At 49.7% G+C, this 22407-nt stretch overlaps 1 protein-coding gene across 3 annotated transcripts in view; it reads right to left on the reverse strand.

Moving 5' to 3' along the window:
* Positions 1-22407, reverse strand: part of KMO (kynurenine 3-monooxygenase) — a 1041428-nt gene that overhangs the window by 223383 nt on the left and 795638 nt on the right. The window lies entirely within an intron of this gene.

A 22407-nucleotide genomic window follows, 5' to 3' on the forward strand; every position in this document is an offset into this window, starting at 1 on the left:
AAACTTTTTTTGTTAGGAAGTTAACAGGGTTAAAAGTTAATCAGTAATTTTTCATTTTTCCCCCAAAAATACAGGTGCATCTCACTAAATTAGAATATCATCAAAAAGTTAATTTATTGTGATACTTCAATACAAAAAGTGAAACTCATATATTATATAGAGTCATTACAAAGTGAGTGATCTATTTCAAGTGTTTATTTCTGTTAATGTCAATGATTATGGCTTACAGCCAATGAAAACGCAAAAGTTATTATCTCAGTAAATTAGAATACTTTAGAACAACAGATTGTAAAAGGTTTTTAAAATCCGAAATGTTGTCCTACTGAAATTTATGTTCAGTAAATGCACTCAATACTTGGTCGAAGATCCTTTTGCATTAATTACTGCATCAGTGCGGCATGGCATGGAGGCGATCAGCCTGTGGCACTGCTGAGGTGTTATGGAAGCCCAGGTGCTTTGATAGCAGCCTTCAGCTCGTCTGCATTGTTGGGTCTGGTGTCTCTCATCTTCCTCGTGACAATACTATGGGGGTAAGGTCAGGCGAGTTTGCTGGCCAATCAAGCACAGTGATTCTGTTGTTTTTACACCAGGTATTGGTACTTTTGGCAGTGTGGACAGGTGCCAAGTCCTGCTGGAGAATGAAATTTCCATCTCCTAAAAGCTTGTCGGCAGAGGGAAGCATGAAGTGCTCTAAAATTTCCTGGTAGACGGCTGCACTGACTTTGGTCTTGATAAAACACAGTGGACCTACACCAGCAGATGACATGGCTCCCCAAACCATCACTGATTGTGGAAACTTCACACTGGACCTCAAGCAGTTTGGATTGCGTGCCTCTCCACTCTTCCTCCAGACTCTGGGACCTTGATTTCCAAATGAAAATTGGAACTCTCGGACCTTGTGGAGTGTGTCAATGACTGCCTTCTGGACATCTGTCAAGTCAGCAGTCTTCCCCATGATTGTGGAGCCTACTGAAACAGACTAAGGGACCTTTTTAAATGCTTAGGAAGCCTTTGCAGGTGTTTTTTGTTAATTATTTTAATTTACTGAGATAATGACTTTAGTGTTTTCATTGGCTGTAAGCCATAAACATCAACATTAACAGAAATAAACACTTGAAATAGATCACTCTGTTTGTAATGACTCTATATAATATATGAGTTTTACTTTTTGTATTGAAGAACTGAAATAAATTAACTTTTTGATGATATTCTAATTTATTGAGATGCACCAGTATATAAAATCAATTTCTTTAGGGACCACATCACATTTCAAGTGTTATGTTCTGCTACCAAAGCTAAGGAAAGAGAGGAGATCTGTCCCTACTATAGGACTCAGCTGAATCCCTACGATGTAACAGGGAACCTGATCCTGCGATCAGACCTGCTAAAGTCCTAATCTAGTCTGTACGGAGACCTATAGATGTGGGGAGGGAATCCCTACAAGTACTAAGGACTGGGAGGAATATGGGACACCTCCTAACAGAAATAGTAGCAGACAGACGAACAAACAAAATAGATAGAACATAGAGGTCCGTAGACCAAGCAAACTAACAGAGTTAGATACAGAGCACAGGCTAGCTAGAAAGTAGATATACAATGAAGTCCAGCAAAGCCAGAAGGGCGGAGCAGGATTAAATAGGCCAACAAGGTCATGTGACCAGCAAAGGAAAAAAAACCTAACAGCAAGGTTCTAACAGTACCCCCCCTTCTAAGAGGATCCTCCGGATCCCCTAGGACCAGGCTTATCAGGAAATCTCCTGTGAAACGCTCTGATAAGTCTGGACGCGGAAACATCATCTGACCTCACCCAAGAGTTATCCTCGGGTCCGAAACCTTTCCAGGCCACAAGATACTGCAAACTACCTCTATACCGTCTAGAGTCAAGGATGCGAGAAATTTCATATTCCCCGTCCTCCACCACCGGAGGAACAGAGGCAGAAGCGTCACCATCCGACACAACAGCTTTTTTTAACAGAGAGACATGAAAGACCGGATTAATTCTCCAGGAGGTAGGAACCTCCAACCTAACAGCAGATTGGTTGACAACCTGAAGCACCTTAAAGGGCCCTACAAACTTGGGACCCAATTTCTTAGAAGGAATCCTCAACCGCAGATTCCTAGAGGACAACCAAACCATGTCACCAACAGCGAACAAAACCTCCTGTCGTTTCCTATCAAAGTAGTCTTTAGATTTGATGTTGGCCTCCTGAAGATTACCACACACATCCGTCCAAACTCTTTCCAAATCACCGGAAAAATTCTCCTCCTCAGGCACGGCAGATCCCAACTTGGAGAACGACCCAAACGACGGATGTCTCCCAGAACAACAAAAAAAAGGCGAACAACCAGCAGAAGAAGATGTATGATTTTTCAGAGCAAATTCGGCAAGTGGCAGAAACTCAGACCACCCCTCTTGATTGTCTGCCACAAAACAACGCAAGAACTGCTCAACATCCTGGTTTTTCCTTTCTGTCTGGCCATTAGATTCAGGATGATATCCGGACGAAAACGACAAATGAATTCCCAACCTGTCACAAAAGGCACGCCAAAAACGAGCCACGAACTGAGGACCCCTATCAGAAACAATGTCAGTAGGAACGCCATGAAGTCTGACAATTTCCTTGACAAAGGCCTTAGCGAGAGTTTTAGCGCAGGGCAGTTTGACGAAGGGAACCAAGTGACACATCTTGCTAAAACGGTCCACGACCACCCAGATGACAGTAAAACCCTCAGAGGGGGGAAGGTCAGTTATAAAGTCCATAGCCAAATGTGTCCAAGGAGCACTGGGGACCTCCAAAGGACAAAGCAACCCCGCAGCAGGAGTATGTGAGGACTTAGATCTAGCACATATAGTACATTGGCGCACCCACTTAATGACTTCCTTCTGCCATCCAGGCCACCAAAAACTGCGACCCACCAGTCTCTTGGTCTCAGAGATTCCGGGATGACCTGCCAACCGAGATTCGTGACACTCAACAAACAAATCTCTCCTTAAGGTCCCAGGCACAAACAACCTCCCATGAGGAGTGTTAGATGGGGCATTCTCCTGAGCTTTAAGAATCTCATCTTCCAAAACGGAGTCTAAAGCAGCTATCACAACACCTTCTTGTAAAATGTTTTCCTCTTTCTCAGCACCGACTATGGGAGAAAAACTGCGAGACAAGGCATCCGCCTTAACATTCTTAGTACCAGGGATGTAAGTAACGGAGAAATTAAACCGCGAGAAAAACAGTGCCCACCTAGCCTGACGGGCATTCAGGCGCTTGGCAGCATCAAGATATATCAGATTTTTATGATCCGTAAGAACCTGAACGGGAAATTCCGCACCTTCCAAGAAGTGGCGCCAGTGTTCAAATGCGAGTTTAATAGCCAATAATTCCCGATTACCAATATCGTAATTCAGTTCAGTCTCCGAAAATTTTTTTGAAAAAAAGGCACAGGGATGTAATCCATCCCCGTTATCCTGAGACAATACTGCGCCAACCCCCACAGAGGAAGCATCAACCTCAACCAAAAACGGCCTAGTAACATCAGGCTGCATAAGGATGGGAGCAGAGGTGAACCTCTCCTTGAGATACACAAAAGCTTCAATGGCCTCAGAAGACCACTGAACCGCATCAGCACCTTTCCTGGTGAGATCAGTCAGAGGTTTGACAATACTAGAAAAATTTTTTATGAATTTTCTGTAGTAATTGGCGAAACCCAAAAACCTCTGTATCGATTTCAAACCAATAGGCCTAGGCCATTCCTGCACAGCCTGAACCTTAACCGGATCCATCTCAAAACCTTTGCTGGAGATAATGTAGCCCAAAAAACTAATTCTCTGTACAGCGAACTCCCATTTCTCCAGCTTAGCAAAAAGCGAATTGTCCATTAATAACTGTAATACCTCACGCACGCTCCGCCAATGAGACTCCAGATCTGGCGAATAAATCAAAATGTCATCCAAATACACAACCACATTTTTACCGATCAAAGGTCTAAGGATGTCATTAATCAGATTCTGAAAAAATGCAGGAGCATTAGTAAGACCAAAAGGCATAACCAGATTCTCAAAATGACCCACAGGAGTGTTAAAAGCAGTCTTCCATTCATCACCCTCCTTCATGCGCAACAGATTGTATGCCCCCTTAAGGTCAATTTTAGAGAACCACTTGGCCCCCAATAACTGGTTAAACAGATCAGGAATCAATGGCAGTGGGTAAGGATTGCGTACCGTAATTTTGTTAATCTCACGAAAATCCAGACAAGGACGTAAACCGCCGTCCTTTTTTTTTTACAAAAAAAATTCCAACCGCCACAGGAGACTTAGAGGGCCTAATGTGACCGGCGGCCAAACTTGTCTGTATGTATTCCTCCAAAGCCTTCCTCTCAGGAATAGTAAGGTTAAATAAACGACTTTTAGGAAGAGTCGCTCCAGGGACAAATTCAATAGAACAATCATAGTCTCTATGGGGAGGCAAAACCTGCGATTCCTTCTCAGAAAAAACTCTCCAAAAATCCTGAATAGGAACAGGCAATTCTCCCCTATCCAAAGCTGCAATACGCCCATTACAACACTTGTCATAACATTTATGGCTCCAGGATTTAATTTCACTGGTAGACCAATCCAGTACAGGATTGTGAAATTTTAACCAGGGCAAACCCAATATTACTGGAGAAGGCAAGTTATTCAACACTACCAAATCCAATTTCTCATGGTGAACACCATTAATAGTGAGAGGAAATTCACTGACCTTGAGAGTAATATTCTTCAAAGGGGAGCCATCCACAGAAACCACAGCAATGGGGGATGATAAAGGTTCAGGTTTTAAATTGAGTTTTTCCATGAATCCCCCATCAATTACATTCAGTGTAGACCCGCAATCAACAAACACCCGAAATTCCATTAATTTTTCCTGAGCAATCGTGGAAGCAGCTAAAAATATACCCTTGGAATTTAAACAGGCAATACGGGCGTGACTGACCATTTTTTTTTCTTTCTTCATACGAAGCTCACAGCCTTTAATCAAATGACCAGATTTTCCGCAATAGAAACACAAGCCTTCCGAAAAACGACGGTCTTTTTCTTGAGAGCGAGGTGCCACCGATCCAATCTCCATCGGTTCACCACTGTTAGTACACACATTATCATAACCAGAAACTGACATAGCAGAGGATTTGCTCTCATTAACCCTAGCACGCAGTCTTCTATCCACCCGTATAGCTAATTGCATAGCCTGTTGCAAATCCTCAGGTGTAGGATAAGCAATTAGCAGGTCTTTAACCCTTTCACTGAGCCCAGCAAGAAATAGACTTTTCAGAGCAGAATCGTTCCACCCTGTTTGAGTGGACCAACGACGAAAATGAGTACAATATTTTTCGACATTACCTGATCCTTGTTTTAAACGTCTCAACTCAGTCTCAGCTGATGCCACACGGTCAGGATCATCATATAATAGTCCTAAAGCAGAAAAAAAACTATCCACTGATCTGAAGCATGTATCACTAGGTTGCAAAGAAAAGGCCCACTCCTGAGGCTCTTTGCGCAAAAGTGACATTATGAACCCTACGCGCTGGGATTCATCCCCAGAGGACTTGGGTCTCAAGCGAAAATACAATAAGCAAGCATTTTTAAATGAAAAAAATTCTCGATGTTCACCAAAAAATAAATCCGGCAAACATACCTTAGGCTCCAAGAAATATGCTCCAGGACAGTTACTCACGTGCTGACGGAGCTCGGCCACTTCCAGAGAGAGTCCCTGCAGGTGTTTAGCCAAATCCTGAACCGACACCATGATGGAACAAAAAAAAAAAATCTTTCCTTAGAGAATTTGCTGGCTGGACTTACTGTTATGTTCTGCTACCAAAGCTAAGGAAAGAGAGGAGATCTGTCCCTACTATAGGACTCAGCTGAATCCCTACGATGTAACAGGGAACCTGATCCTGCGATCAGACCTGCTAAAGTCCTAATCTAGTCTGTACGGAGACCTATAGATGTGGGGAGGGAATCCCTACAAGTACTAAGGACTGGGAGGAATATGGGACACCTCCTAACAGAAATAGTAGCAGACAGACGAACAAACAAAATAGATAGAACATAGAGGTCCGTAGACCAAGCAAACTAACAGAGTTAGATACAGAGCACAGGCTAGCTAGAAAGTAGATATACAATGAAGTCCAGCAAAGCCAGAAGGGCGGAGCAGGATTAAATAGGCCAACAAGGTCATGTGACCAGCAAAGGAAAAAAAACCTAACAGCAAGGTTCTAACATCAAGTGACTTTGAGAAGCCAATGTGCAATAAAATGCCCAAAATTGAAAAAAACTAAACCCCTCAAAGTGCTCAAAACCACATTCATGAAGTTTATTAATAGTGATGAGCGAGCATACTCGCAAGTACTCGGTACTCGCCCGAGCATCTCAGTACTCGAGATGCTGGGAGCTCGCTGAGTACTTCCGAGATGCTCTGGCGGATGCTCGGTTCCCCTCCCTGCATGTTTGGCGCTCCAACATGCAGGGATTGTCTGCCACACACTGTAATGCCGCAGCCATGTTGGTTGTGGAATTACAGTGATTGGCTGGCCGCACAGTGTCATCATGTCTATATCAGACCTGGCGCTGCCGTGCTCGTCAGGCTACTCCACAATCAGGCAGTGTAGGGAGAGGTGCTGCAGAGCTAGGGAGAGATTTGGTTGTTTAGTAGTTAGTGTAGGTATTCCACAAGATGCTCCACACATATCCATCTCAACTAACAGTCCTTCTGAGGACTAATCCAGCTGCAGAGATATCAGTGCTAGGCAGGCAGGCAAGGTATATAGCAGACTGCAGTGCATATAGCAAGAGAGTCCATTCCAGTTCAGCCTGTTGCAGCTTGTTTCAGGAAGTGGTGGACGTGGAGCCTGCAGTGAGCTGTGCTGACTGTGCTTCCTGGACTGTGTGGCTGCGTTTGGAGAGAGCTCCTGGGAAGGGAGGTTTTTTTTTCCATCTGGGACTTTTTGTCTGCCCCCTTCCCAGGAAGGAAAGCTTGTGGTGGGACTGGCCTCCGGGGCTGGGCCCCCGGCTCCCACCTCCCGGTCCAAGCTGGCGGGGGGTGGGAGAAACACCAAGCCGGCTAAGGCAACAAGATCTGGCCAAGACAGCAAGGGTTCCACCATGAGGACCCAGAGGACCCCCGAGGCTACGACCGCGGCGGCTCCTCCCTCCGGAGGTAGGTCGAGTACGAGCGGAGGTGCTGCAGCGGTGCCCCCTGATTGGGGTACCAAGGCGTCGAGGGAGGCAACCGTCACCTATGCCTCCCGTATACATGCGCACCTCTGCGAGTATGAGGACGCCACAAAGAAGCTAAGTTCCCTCTGGGGGGAGTTGAGGGTGGCTCAGGAGAGGTCCGTGAGGGCCTCTGGCAGTAAGAAGCCTGAGCTATCCGCCGCGGTCCGGAAGATCAAGCGGGCCATTCAAGACCTGGAAGACCGCAGGAGCACCATACTGGCGGGCAGTGGACCATTCATGGAGAAGCTGCTTAATGATGACCGGTTCAGAGCCATGACCGGTGGGGCTCTGGAGGGGTCGCAGGGCCCCAGCCAGGCGGTGGAGGAGGAGGAAGAAGAGGTATGCGTGGAGGAGGTCGCACCCTACCCACCGCCTGGTGGCCTGGTAAGTGATCTCCAGGCATCGCATAGCGGGATAGCCCCTGAGCAGATGGCTCTCCCGTCTGATTCTAGCCCTTCAGAGGGCAGCGGGAGCGAGGGGGAGGATGAGGAGGATGGGAGTAGCAGCAGTGAGGGGGGCTGCCTTATCATGCAGCAGATCCAGCAGATCGAGTCCCCGGTACGTTTTGGTCAGCTTACGTTCGGGGATGAGATCTGCGAGGATGAGGCACCCGGGAGGGGGACGAAGAGAAAAGCAAAAAAAAAAAAGAAAACATCTATTGCACATAAGTTCGTGTATGTCCCCCTCTCTGGGGCCCCCCTGTCCCGTTGTGCGGCACCCGCCACCCACCCCAGCTTGGACTCTGTTGTGGGTCCACAGCGAGGGAGCGGGGAGAACATAGGCCATGGCACGCAGAGCGCTGCCTCTGTTTGTGGTAATGGAGGCAGTGGGTCCAAGGTGTCTGATATGGAGCATGGCGCGGAGGGCGGCCCGACGGTGGGTGTGATCTGTGGTGGTGCTCAGGCTGGATCCCCTGTAAAAGGGAGGTCTGGCCTGGCACCTGGTGCGCCTGCTGGCGTGCAGGGGGCGGCTTGTACATCTGCCGCTGCCTCCTGCTCTGCTGGCGGCGCACCGACAGCCGGGGCCGCATCTCCGGCGGCGTGTGCTGGGGTGTCTGGGTCCCTCACGCACGGATCCACTAAATCTGGATCACTTTCAGGGACCCAGAGACCTGGTAAGGTGAAGGGCGCGGGGCCTGCGGCTCCGGCAGAGCCGGCTCATAAAGGAAAGGTGGGGCTTGCTCCCCTGGCAAAATCCATGGCGAGGTCGGGGCCCCCTGCGCAGGGGCCCAGTAATGGGTCAGCGCGGGGGGCTCCACCGCCGCTGGGTGCTGAGGGGGAGTGGCCTAGCCTGGGGCCGGCCGCCGGAGCTGGGGTGGCCAGGCTGTTTGTGGTGAAGGGTGTGACGGTAGGGGGTGCTATGCCCCTGAGAGCTGGTGCCGCTGGTCCAGGGGCCCCTGTGAGTAGACCCAGTTCCGGGTCGGCTTCGGGGGTCCCGGCGCGGCCGGCTTCGGGGGGCGTGGCCTCCCAGCCGTCCACGGCACCAGTGGGAGTGGCCTCTGGGGCCCCCACCGTGCTGCCTGGTGTGGGGTGTGTGGCCTCCCTGTCATCCACGGCACCGGTGGGAGTGGCCTCTGGGGCCCCCACTGTGCTGCCTGGTGCGGGGGGCGTGGCCTCCCTGTCACCCAAGGCACCGGTGGGAGTGGCCTCTGAGGCCCCCACTGTGCTGCCTGGTGCGGGGGGCTTGGTCTCCCTGTCACCCACGGCACCAGTGGGTGTGGCCTCTGGGGCCCCCACCGTGCTGCCTGGTGCGGGGGGCGTGGCCTCGCGGGGAAACCCCACCCAAGTGGGCGTGGCTCCACCCGAAAAGGGGCGGGGCTTAGCGCCGGCAGCTGCTACTGCTGGGAGCAGTGGTGCCACGGCTGCGGCAGACAACGGAGGAGGTGCCTGCCTGTCGGTGTCCTCTGTGCCCACGGGCTTATCTGGGGCAGGGGCGCCGGCAAAAATGGCAGCAGCACCAGGTTCCCAAAACCCCCCGGCAGGGAAGGTGCTGCCAGCAGGTGGCGGCAGTGCTGCTGCAGGGAAAAAATGCTTGCAGAAAAAAAAAAACTGTGACCCCAGTGTGCATGTGAGTGAGAGTGGGGCGAGGGGTGTGACTACTGACGTGGATGGGGATAGCGTGGGTATGGATGTGGCTGTGATTGAAGATACAAGTGTTGAGGTGTCTGTGGAAGGGAGTAAGAATGGTGTGTCTGTTGGTAGTGGGGGTGGGGCTGGTCCATCTGCCCCCCCGGTTGCTGGTCCCCGGAGTTTTGCGGGGGTAGTAGCTGGGGGCTCGGGATCTTCAGGGCGGGCTTCCTCACCTCTGGACCTCAGGGATGGTGACTTGCGGCGCCGTTTCCTCGAGGCCCTCAAAAAGGGAGAACGGACGATCGAGGTAGAGGGAAGAGCGGTAGACTTGGCCTTTTGGCTGGATAGACATGGCCTGGCCGCCTTCCAAGATAAAAGGGAGGGGGAGACAGTGTGGTCCCTCCCGACAGCCGGGCAGGGGGTGGCCAGGAGGAATGTGGTCCGTCTTCGGTGGAGGGGCAGTGAAGCGTGCCCGCCAAGGTCGAGGGTCGTGGAGCTCCTCCTGAAGATGAGCTTCAGGGCGACTGACATCTTTGCCCTGATCCATCCTTTTGGTACCCCCGTCTTTGACATCAGTTTTGTTCGACCGGAGGGCCTAGAGCTTTTCTGGTCGAATTTTGAACTGGTGAAGGGGGAGCCCGGCTGGCGAGACTTTGCCGTGCAGGCGGTGTCTCGCCAAAATGGCGTAAAGAGGGTGACCGTTTTGACAAATAACGAGTCACTCTCTGGGGTCGATATTATGACGTGGCTTTCCCGCTATGGGGAGGTCACGGACGTCCCAAAAAAGAACAGGGACGAGTTTGGCATTTGGTCAGGGGGCTGGACCTTCATGATGAGGTTGAAGGTCTCAGGCGGTACTGTCACCCACATCCCCTCCTCAGCATTTCTGGGGAGGGACAGGATCCTGATCTTTTACCAGGGGCAGCCGAAGGTCTGCCACAGGTGCGGTGATCCCCGCCACTTCAGCGCGGGCTGCAAGGTACAGAAATGTGCCTTGTGTGGCAGGGTAGGTCATCTTGCCGCGGCCTGTGGTGACATTAGGTGTCACCTGTGTGGTGACCTAGGTCACCCGTACAGCCGCTGCCCCCGCTCCTTTTCTAACGCCATCTCTGGTCAGGCAGGGGTGAGCCATGGGGGAGTCCCTGGCGGTTCATCTTCTGCTGATGCTGGAGGTGGGGGCGGGAGAGGGGCTGAGGGGCCAGTGAGGGAAGGCGTGGCCAATACATCTGCCCGCCAGTGGCATCAGGTGAGGCGCCGTGGGGGTAGGGGGCAGGATAAGCCCCAGGCGACTGGGGTGATGTCTGTACCCTCCTCGGAAGCGGCAGCCGGTGCCCCTGAGGCCCTGGGGGAGGAGGCGGTGAACGAGGAGATCAGGAGGATGGAGAGGGAGGAGGTGGCTGCTTCTGATGACTCCTCCCAGTATGAAAGTCTGGACGAGGAGGTGGTGGAGCAGCCTAAAACAAAAGGTGACAGTAAGACCAGTAAGAGTCGGAGGAGGAACCGAAAGGGGGCAAAAACATCTAAGGCCCCCCCCCTGGCCACTAAGGTGCCTACGGAAGGGCTCACCGGCTCCCCTCTGATCCCCCTCTCCAACCGGTTCCATGCCCTCGATGACTCTGCTGTGTCGGAGGTCGGGGGTGAGGGACCGGCGGTAACATCTGAGGTGCCTTCAGGGAGCGGCGGGGTCCGTCCTCCGGAGGGCTCACTTTCCTCTGGGGGGGGGACTGCTCTGGGGTCCAGGGGTGAGGAACCCGGTACTGGGAAGGTGGTGACGGGTGCTATGGACACCTCGGTGTCACTAAAGAGGAGGGGAGAGTCTGGCTCCTCCTCTGAAGGTGAGCACAAAAAATCTGGGGGTACGGTCAAAAAGAAGGCCGTCTAACTCAATCACCCATGATGGCGGAACCTACCCCGTTGACTCTGGCGTCGATTAATGTCGCCAGTATAAAGTCAGATGCGGCCAGATTTATGGCCTTTGATTTTTTCAACCGAGTTGAGGCTGACATTTTATTTTTGCAGGAGACCAGACTAACGGATATGGGGGCCATTTACAAAGCAAGGAGGGAGTGGAGGTGCGGGCCCTCATACTGGTCTCTTGCGGCCGAGCCGTATAGCGGGGTAGCGGTCCTTTTTAAGGCCGCTTCGGTGGAATGCAGACGGGTGATCGAGGTAGAAATGGGGAGGTGCTTGGTCCTTGACGTCTTCATGGGGGGACAGGAGCTCCGGCTCATTAACATCTATGGTCCACAGTCAGAGTGGGACCGTAAATGTCTCTTCCTGAAGATCAAGCCCTATCTTTTTACCAGCTGGCAGGTGGTCTTCGGTGGGGACTTTAATACTATAACTAGACCCCGTGATAGGGGAGGCCCCGGAGACCGAAGGCTGGCTTTTGATAGTAATACCCTTAACAGCATAGCAAGCGAAGCTCGCCTGGTGGATGTCCACATCCGGCACACCCCAGGTCACAGGGGTTTCACCTTTCATAGGGGTAGTTGTAGGTCTAGGATAGATAGGTTTTTTTTAAAGGAGGAAGCCGTCTCTTCTGCAGTGTCCGCTGTTGAGGTGGAATTCTCCGATCACTGTTTCATTTCCTTTTCTTTGAATGTTGCAGAGACTCCCCGGATAGGGAGAGGCCTATGGAAGCTGAATTCGTCCCTGTTGGAAGAAGCGGATGTAAGACAATCCTTTGAGGAATTTCTTCAGAGCCAGGTACCTCTCTTGGGTCTCTGTAGCAGTAAGTCTGAGTGGTGGGAGATCTTCAAAACAAGGGTTGCGGGGTTCTTCCGTCAGCTTTCGAGCCTCAGAGGCCTGAACAGGTACCGCCTGTATCGGGAGCTGGGGAGGAAACTCGAGCAGCTCGTCTCGACTGGAGGGGACCGTGAGGAAATCTCCAGGGTGAAGGCCTTGCTCAAGGGGTGCCAGTATGATAGGCACACATCCTTAGTTTTTGAGAGGGATTTCGGGAGGTACCGCTCGCCCGACCCCTACAGGAACTGCAGGATGTCAGTGAGTTGCAAGATGGTAACAGGACTGATCGACAGTACAGGTTCCCTGAACAGATCCAAATCAGGGATCCTGGAGGTGGTCAGATCCTTCTACTCGCATCTCTTGGGAAGGAGGGATCCAGATCGGGATGAGATGTCGGCTTTCCTGGCTGAAACCATCCCTGAACCAGGGGATGACCCCTCTCTTCATGGTTTGGCAGAAGCAATCAGGGAAGAGGAAGTGAGACGGGCCATTGATGGGCTCCGGCCCAAAAAATCGCCCGGTCCGGATGGCTTAACATCCGAGTTTTACAGGACTTTTAGGGACTCTTTGGTCCCCCTCATGACTGAGGTTTTTAATGAATGTCTCTCCTCGGACATTCTTCCCGGTTCAATGAGGAAGTCCGCCCTGATTATCCTGTCAAAGGGTAAAGACTCGTCCCGTATTGAGAATTGGCGTCCCATAGCGCTTCTCGATATGGACCGAAAGGTTCTGGCAAAGGTGCTTTTCAATCGGTTGGTGAAGTTTGCACCCCGGCTCCTTTCGGGGGCCCAGCACTGCTCTGTTCCAGGCCGCAGTACTTTTAGTGCTGTGCTCGGTGTCCAAGAGGCAGTGGAGCAGGGCAGGGCAGGTCTCTGGAAGGGGTACTTGCTGTCCTTAGACCAGGCGAAGGCCTTTGACCGGGTTAACCATGAGTACCTCTGGTCCGTCCTTCTGAGGTACGGTCTGCCCGGGAGGTTTGTTGATTGGTTGAGAGTATTATACAATGGGGCAGAGACTTTTCCGCTTGTGAACGGTTGGGTCGGACCCCCTTTTGAGGTGAGGTCTGGTGTCCGCCAGGGCTGTCCTCTGAGCCCACTGTTATACGTGTTCGCGATCGACCCCTTTTTAAGGAGAGTGGAACGCGGACCGTTGGTGGGAGTCGGGATGGACCGGGCGGAGCCAGAGGCCACCTTGAGGGTAGTGGCGTACGCCGACGACGTTTCCCTCTTTGTATCCTCGAGAGAGGAGGCGGACTGGGTCATGTCTGAAGTTGAGCGCTACTCGGTGGCTTCTGGGTCCATGATCAACCGGGCCTCAGGCCACAGCAAAAATTTTAGGCATCAGTTTCGGCCCGGGGGACTATCCCCAGCAAAACTGGGAGGGCAGACTTAAGATTGCCGCCCAGAAGGTGGATCAGTGGAAGGGTTGGTCCTTGACCCTGAGGGAAAGGGTTAACCTGGCCAAGGGGTATTTGCTCCCTTTATTAATATACCTGGGCAGCGTCTGCATCTTGCCAGAACCTCTTTGGACACGGGTCTACAGCCTGTTCTTCCAACTATTATGGGGGAATAGGCTGAACCTGATCAAGAGGGAGGTCACGTACCGCACGAGGAGACTAGGAGGGTTGGGTATGGTCAACCCGGTGGTGTTTCTAGTAAATACCTTTCTTAAGGCAAACATCGCCAACCTCTGGTTAGAGAGGGCTCCTCCGTGGGTATTCTCCTGTAGGGGGTGGTTTCGGCCTTTCTTCCAGGAATGGGAGACAGGAGGGCGGGTGAAGGACCTTCGCACGCCTCATGGGCATCTTCCGGCTTATGCTACCCTGGTTGTGAAGGCGATCCGCCGGTGGGGTCTGGGAGTGTGGGAGATCAGGACCTTGTCAAGGAGGTTACTTGACAATAGGGTTCTGTTGACCCACTTCCAGAAGCCCCTGGCCCTCAAGGATTGCCCAAGCCGGGATCTGGAGGTGGGGCTCGGGTTATTAAACTCTAAGCGGATCCCCTTGAAGTTTTGGGACTTGACTTGGCGCTGCTTCCATGGGAGACTGTATGTGAGGGGCAACCTGAAGTACAGGAACTCTGATGACCGGGATTGTCCCCGCGAGGAGTGTGGCGGCATGCTTGAAAGCATGGAGCACTTCCTGCTTCAATGTCCCTTTAATACAGAGGTCTACAGTAGGGTGGGTGCTTCCATTGGCTGGCCTAGGCTGGCAGGCCTTTCCTATGCGGAGTGGGCCTATGGGGCATTCAGGTCCCTTGGTGGCCGAGATCGGGGCACTGTCTTCTTAGTTAGTTTAGTGACTAGGTTTTACACGTGGAATGCACGGTGTTTAGTGTCCACCCAGCATAAAGTCCTCCCCCGGGAAGAGGTGATTAGGAACATCCTGGGTGACCTGGCAAAAGTGCGCTCGCTGGAGTATGAGAGGCTGGGTGCAGGGAGGGCTTCCCTTCTATGGAGGGGGTTCTCATTTAATGTGCCCTAGGGAGAGTTAGGGTATGTGTGTCTGTGATAGGGTTAGTTTAGTCCTTTCTATATTTTATATTTATTTGTAGGGTCAGGTGGATGTGTAGGGTCAGGGAGGGACAGGTAGGGACAGTCTTTAGGGATAGGTAGTTAGCATTAGGTTGGTAGTGAGGGTCAGAGAGGGACAGGTAGGGATAGATTGGTAGGGCGGTAGGGACAGGTTTTTCTTTTTCTTTAATAGGGAGGGACAGGGTGTTTATGTGCTAGATTAGGGTGAGAACCTCGGTAGTCTCCAGTTTCCTGGTGGTGGGCTGCTCCCCTCACATTATAGTTTTTTGTTTTACGGTATTGGAAACCCGAATATAGGGCTTGCAAGTACTGAACTTGGGTCTGACTTTTGTTCATGGTTATGGTCATTTGTTTATATTGTGCTATTGTTATGTTGTGTTTGCTTTGGTTATGTTGAGTACTGTATATATATGTATAGTTTTGTGTATTGTATGTATGTGTAATTTGCGCACGGGGGGGTTTAGTGTAGGTTGGGTGGGGGGTTTCAGGGGGGGAGGGGGAGGGGTTTTTGGGAGAATGGACGTCCTACGGGATGCGGGAAAAAGGACCCGTTATTTGTGGGCCACAAACTTTCGTGGGACCTAAAAAGAGATGCTGTGATAAGGCCACAGACTTTCATGGGACCTTGGGTGTTAAAAAATGGTGGTGGGGGAAAAAAAAAAAAAATAAAAAAATAAAAAAATAAAAAACTGCAAAAAAAAAGGTTTGCTGTGTATTAAGTTTTTGTTTCGGCCAGGTGGCCTATTTCTTTGTTTTTGGCAGTGGGCCAGTTTGTTGTTTTGTTTTGGGGGTTTAGGTATGAATGTGGAGTGAATGTTGGAAGGGGATATTTTTGGAAAAAAAGGTTTAAGGTCTTCCCTTGCTGGGGGGATTTTGGGAAATGGACTTTATGTTATGAACATTGTAGGACATTTTTGCTTTGCTTTATAATTTATACTGGACATTATAATTTTGGATTTGTTTGTGTTTCGTTGGGGTTTGTGTCTTGGTTCTTTGTGTAGTGTGTTTTTATGGTTTGTTTTATATTTTTATAATAAAAGAGCTCCAGTTCTGTCTGCTGGTGCTTTTACATATATTATATTTGCAGAAATAGCCCCAGGTATCAGGGGCCAGGAATATATATTTTTTTATTTTAATCCTGATTATTTGCTTAAAAAGCAATACAGTTGTAGTATCAGCATCTCTGCCCCCTGCCAGGCAGAGACGCTGTCCGACTCACCTCCTCGCTCTGCGTTCACCAGCGCTCCTCTTCCTGCTGCCGACGCGCGCAGCTCCCCGGGCACTGTGCTTAGGGCGCGTGCTCCCTCCCTCTTAAAGGGGCCGCGAGCGCCGTCCTAAGGAGTCCCTGGCCAATAGCCGAGGGTCCTCCCATATATAAGGCACCTCCTCCAAAATGGAGATGCCTGAGCAAAAGTTGTTGCACAGTGTTTCTGACCTCTGCTTCAGCCCTCAGGTCCCGCTACTAGCCTGACTACCAGTCTTTCCCGCCAGCCTGTTACCTGCCTGTTACCTGCCGTGCCAACCAGCCCGCTCACCTGGGAGCACTTGCCTGTTGCCTGCCTGTTACCTGCCGTACCTGCCAGTCCGCTCACCTGGGAGCACTTGCCTGTGACCTTGCCTGTGACCTGCCTGTTACCTGCTTGTTACCTGCCGTGCCTTCCCGGAGGATCCTGCCGTCACTTGCCGTGACCACCTAGAGACTCCTGCCGTCACTTACCGTGACCACCCGCCAGCCCACCTAGAGACTCCTGCCGTCACTTGCCGTGTCTACCTGATAGCCTACCTGGAGGCTTCTGCTCGCCAGCCTGCCTGCTGTGCCTACTTGCTATTCCGGTCAGTCCCTGCCATCTGTACCGTGGGAGTCACCTGCTCCCTTACAAGGTCGTCCCCAGAGTAGCACCTGGTCCCTCGGCTCGGTCCCTCAAGGTCACGGAGTCGTTAGCCGCCGTACGACCAGGGTCGGTCCGGGTTGATACTTAGTTACGCCCCTCTGGGTCCCTCCTTGGACCGTAGCACAGAGGTTCCACTCCCCGGACCCGTTACAACAGTATACAGCCAGGTCCTTTCCATATTACAGCGCTAAAAAACAGCTATTTAAAACTGTGGTTTGTCAGTCACACGGATCACATATAATTGCACTGAAAATTCTGCCATTTCTGGCCTCCATTGAAAGTGTGTCAGCGAACTTATTGACACGAGGTCGCTGTTACAAATAGTTACCTACAGGCCAGCTATTTAAAACTGTGATTTGTACGTTACACAGATCACATACAAGTTCGTTCCAAATTCAGCCATTTGTAGTGAGCATGCAAGATATTGTCCTCCATTTAAAATGGGCAAGGCATGTGGCAAGGGATGGGGAACTGGACGTGATGGTGATGGTGCATGCAGAGGCCGAGGCCGTGGGCAAGCTGAAATTGTGCCACAACAAACACCCACATCTTCTCGCTCGATCTTCCTGTCCCAATTAATAGGGGACTGCAGAACACCACTAGTGAACACAGTGCAGTGTGAAAAGGTTATTGGTTTGATAGCAGATAATGCTTCCAGCTACTTAGCCACCACCACCACCCTGTCTTCCACACGGTCAAGCCTCAGTAGCCGTGAGTCTGGACTGCATATTCCTCACCCTGATCCTCCTTCCACCCACCATGCCGAGTGCCGAGAGACAACTGATCCCACACTTGGACACTCTGAAGAGCTGTTCACTTTTTCCATTTATAGATTCAGGCCTCTCGCCTGGTCCACTTGAAGCGGGGCAAGAGGAGATCGCATGTAGCGATGCCCAAATATCGTATATCGACACTGTTGTACCCTCGGACTGCAGGGCAGCTTGAACTTGTTTGGATGTTAGTCGAGGTTCTTTATCCACCATCCGCACAATCTTGCGTTGAAATCTCTCGTTAATTTTTATTTTCTGTCCATATCTAGGGAGGTTAGCCACAGTGCCATGGACTTTAAACTTCTTGATGACACTGCGCACGGAAGACACAGGAACATTCAGGTCTTTGGAGATGGACTTGTAGCCTTGAGATTGCTCATGCTTCCTCACAATTTGGTTTCTCAAGTCCTCAGACAGTTCTTTGGTCTTCTTTCTTTTCTCCATGCTCAATGTGGTACACACAAGGACACAGGACAGAGGTTGAGTCAACTTTAATCCATGTTAACTGGCTGCAAGTGTGATTTGGTTATTGCCAACACCTGTTAGGTGCCACAGGTAAGTTACAGGTGCTGTTAATTACACGAATTAAAGAAGCATCACATGATTTTTCAAAGGGTGACAATACTTTTGTCCATCCCCCTTTTTAGGTTTGGTGTGGAATTATATCCAATTTGGCTTTAGGACAATTCTTTTTGTGTTTTTTTCATTGAAGACAAATTAAATGAAGAGAATAATACCAAAGAATTTGTGATTGCAATAATTTTCAGGAAGAAACTGAGTATTATCTGACAGAATTGCAGGGGTGCCAATACTTTTGGCCAGCACTGTATGAGGAACGGTTGCAGGATTTGGGAATGTTTAGCTTGCAAAAAAGAAGACTGAGAGGAGACTTAATAGCTGTCTACAATTATATCAAGGGCTGTCCCATTGTAGAAGGATCATCTTTATTCTCATTTGTACAAGGAAAGACTAGAAGCAATGGGATGAAACTGAATGGGAGGAGACAAAGATTAGATATTAGAAAAAACTTTTTGACAGGGTGATCAATGAGTGGAACAGGCTGCCACGAGAGGTGGTTTTTTCCCCTTCAATGGACGTCTTCAAATAGAGGCTGGACAGACATCTGTCTGAGATGATTTAGTGAATCCTGCTTTGAGCAGAGGGTAGGACCAGATGACCCAGGAGGTCCCTTCCAACTCTACCATTCTATGATTCTATGAACCGTTCCCCGTAACACCAACATGACGGAAGTTGCCAGTACAACTGTTAGGTCTTCCCGAGTCTGATTGTTTTTTAAAGACTCTGCAGATAAACCCAAAAAGGCCATGTGCACCACCTGCCAGGCAAGCATCAGCAGGGGTAATAAAACTACCAGCATGACCACCACCAGCATGGTCAGGCACATGGCAGCAAAGCACCCGACTAAGTGGGCCAAACCGCAGGGTCCAGGAACAGTGTCTGCGGGTGACACCACTGCTTCTTCTGCTGTTGTGCATGCAAGCCAATCCCCTGTCCATAGTGTATGCAAAGATGCCTCCTGCCCTGCACCTGTCGTTTCACACTCTCAACTAGCACCATCAGCAAGCATGTCACAGAGCTGCGTTCAGTTGTCCATACCCCAGTCCTTGGAACGCAAGCACAAATATGCAGCCAACACCTCACAGGCCACACTACTAAACTCACACATTTCGCGAATGCTTGTGCTCATGGGGACAGAAGCTTTCCGCAACCTGATGGCTGCGGCCGTCCCTTGGTACTTGGTCCCCAGCCGCCACTATTTCTCTCGGTGTGTCGCCCCCGCATTACACAAGCACGTGTCCCAGAACATTAGCCGTACCCTCAACAATGAAGTTACTGGCACGGTCCACCTAACAGGCATTAAATTCACTCCATACTGTGACAGAGTCAATGGTGTGATATATGAGGGGAGGTATGTGTCACAAAAGTTGCTAGCCTGTGTGAACTGAAACCTACAAAATTTCTGCCAGCAGGTAATATGCTGGGAGTTAACTCACTTGTCAAAGAGGGTGGGGAGCCATTCACATTACCTCCCCTCAGGGTGTGGCTGAGCAAGGTTTAAATGCTCAGTCAATATTTTTCCTGTCTGTAGTGTGTGGTCTGGAGAGTGAAGTCTCCAGGCTGTGTTGGGCTGAAGCCAGAGAGCAGCACCGGAGGACTGGTGTTGCTGAGACTTCAATGTGCTTCCTGGAGAGGGCAAGGCCTCGCTGGCGAGAGGACACTGTAATACTTTATCTTTTGTTTTCCCGTTAACCCCGAGAGGGACTGTTTATTTTTATGGGATGCTGCTGGAGTTATGCCACACAATAAACCCGCAGGAAGTTTACCCAAACAGTGTGTCCTATGTCTGCCTCTGGAGAGCCAAGCAAGTTGCCTTACCACAATACGCTATAACAGTATAAGAGACTCGCTCCTTAATAATGGGAACAGCAAAGCATAGCCAGCTGATGGCCCTCTAACAATAGTGAGGGCCAACTGCTGGTCCTTTAACAATAGTAAGGGCCGCCTGATGGCTTTATAAAAATATGCTTTGTGACTTTCAGAGTCCCTCCTTCATAAATGATACTGTATGCGTCTGATCATGTCTCACATACCACATGGCCAGATAAGGTAGTAAAATGTTAAAATGACATTTACCGGTGAAGGTATTTTTCACCATTGAAAGCCAAAGTGCAAAAACGCATCAAAAACTCTACGTGTAAACAAAGCCCAAGGCGTGGAGGAGCATTTTTTGGGGGGGATTATTTATTTTGCCTTATATGCATGTCATTACCCTGGAAAGGATTCTCCTTAACATTTTTTCCAGGAAAATCCATTTTGGTTTAGTTTTTGTATGTTTTATTGTGAGTCCGTAAAATCGGCATAATACTCTGACAACATTGTTCACAGCAGTGCCCTGGAAATCAGAGATGCTTCCCCATGCTGTTCCCATGTTGTTTGAGCACTGTTCCCATTGATTTGGGCAATTTTTAGGCCCCCTGCAGGCCACTGGAAAAATGCTCGCGTTTCCCATTGACTTACATTGGGCTCGCTGTGCAGGTCTAGCATACGAGCATTACAATTTGCTTTACCCGAGCAATGAGCATCAGAGCATTTTCATGCTCACTCATCACTAATCAATGCCAAAAAGAAAAAATAGATGGTATTGGCCCCTTGAAAGATGATAATAACAAGATAATTATAGAGGACAAAGAAAAGGCTGAGATATTAATCAGGCACTTTTCATCCATGTTCATCAATGAACTGACTTCCAGGGATTAATCAACAAAGCAAAAATCAAAGTTCACCACCTTATATAACTAGTTTAACACAAGAAGTACACCTGAGAAAATTAAATATTGAGAAATCCCCAGGGCTAGATGGCATTCATCCATGGATATTGAGGGAATTGAGCTCAGTAATTGACAGACTGATGTGTCTCATCTTCTTAGACTCTCTTATAACGGGGTTGATGCCACAGGATTGGAGGATGTCTTACTTGGTAGTGATATTTAAGAAAGGTAAGAATGTGGATCTAGGCAACTACTGTCCGGTAAGTCTGACATCAGCAGTGTGCAAAGTTTTTGAAGGCATTGTCAGAGATGGTTAACATAGGATAAAGTTTCAACATTTTTGCAGAAAAAGATACAGCCTTACCAACACCAAATCAGATTACAAATGCACTAGCAGGATGCATATGACCCCCATGATAAAGGCAGGGTATGCACAGGTGCAAAATACTGATTAAAACAACCACTCACAAACCTACCAATTTATGGAGGGGATGGCTGCCTAGTATTTCAAATGCACAAAGATGAGGTTTGCATAGAACATCAGTCACACAGATAGATGTGATGCACAGTATCTGGCTTACAGCCTGTGGAGACATGGGGCTCAGTGGGTGCTCTTGTCTGCTGGCCTGCCTCTCTTAAGAGACCGCATGGACAAGGGATAATTCCACTGAACGCCCTCTCTCCTTTCCCACGGGCAGAATACTACTCAGACAACACACGGTAAGGGTAAAAAAGTGTGGCAATAATAAATTGAACCACAAATAGACAATAAACATATGGAACAGTCCCAGAAAAATACTCAAGATGGTGCAAATTACAAAGTCTCCCCCTTGCGCTGACTTGCCGGGATTAGAGCAGCTGCAACGTTGGAGCTTCCAGGGCCGACTACCCCCATCAGTGGCAACCATCTTTTGGAGGGCACCCACAGACAGGAGGTAACGGCAAGCTTAGGAAGCTGACAGTCCATTGAGGTATGTGACCAGGTGACCTCATTGTCAGAACCTGGGTGCTCCAAATGTCTTTGAGTGTTCAGTGATGGTCAATAGAGCAGATCTGTTATCTTCCAGCTAGGGCTGTGGTCCCTTAAGCTCGCATCCTGCAGAATGTCAAATCTGTCTTGGTGTCCTGGCTGTGTTCTGTCAAGTCACTGTTTTTAAGCAGAAGGATAGAAAATCCCTTTTATACCCACATCTGTGGTTCAGGTCATCATCCACAGCTCAGGGGGGAGGTAGGATGAGATTAACTTGCATTGATTGAGTATTTAATCAATCTGCCTAGTTTGTCCTCCACTGTTTTGCAGTCAACTAACTACATGGACTTAAACAATGGATAATCAACATATTAGTAACATTGATTGTTCAAAGACCCTGCACTCCTGTCTTCCAAAGATAATATACAATAAATTACAACAAACATCAACTCCAGTGTTAATGTTTAGGCTCATATAACAATGGCCTATGTCTCTTGATCCACCGAAGAAACAAATACATAAATTCAATAGTCAACATAAAGACAATAGCCTATGTCTTCTGACAGGGCTGGCTCCAGGTTTTTGTGGACCCTGGGCGAAAGAGTCTCAGTGGGCCCCTTTAACACATACCACGATTCAATGTGAACAAATACCGCAGAGTATAACGCTCTATGCAGGATACTGGCCCCCATATAACGCTCCATACAGGATACTGGCCCCCATATAATGCCCCATACAGGATACTGGCCACCATATAATGCTCCATACAGAATACTGGCCCCCATATAACGCTCCATGCAGGCTGTTCCCCCCACATAATGCCTCATGCAGGCTGTTCCCCCCACATAATGCTCCACGCAGGCTGTTCCCCCCTACATAATCCCCCATGC

This window comes from Phyllobates terribilis, unplaced genomic scaffold, assembly GCF_046119375.1.
Source record: "Phyllobates terribilis strain yellow unplaced genomic scaffold, ASM4611937v1 Scaffold_3__8_contigs__length_932513732, whole genome shotgun sequence".
Classification (NCBI taxonomy): Eukaryota; Metazoa; Chordata; class Amphibia; order Anura; family Dendrobatidae; genus Phyllobates; species Phyllobates terribilis.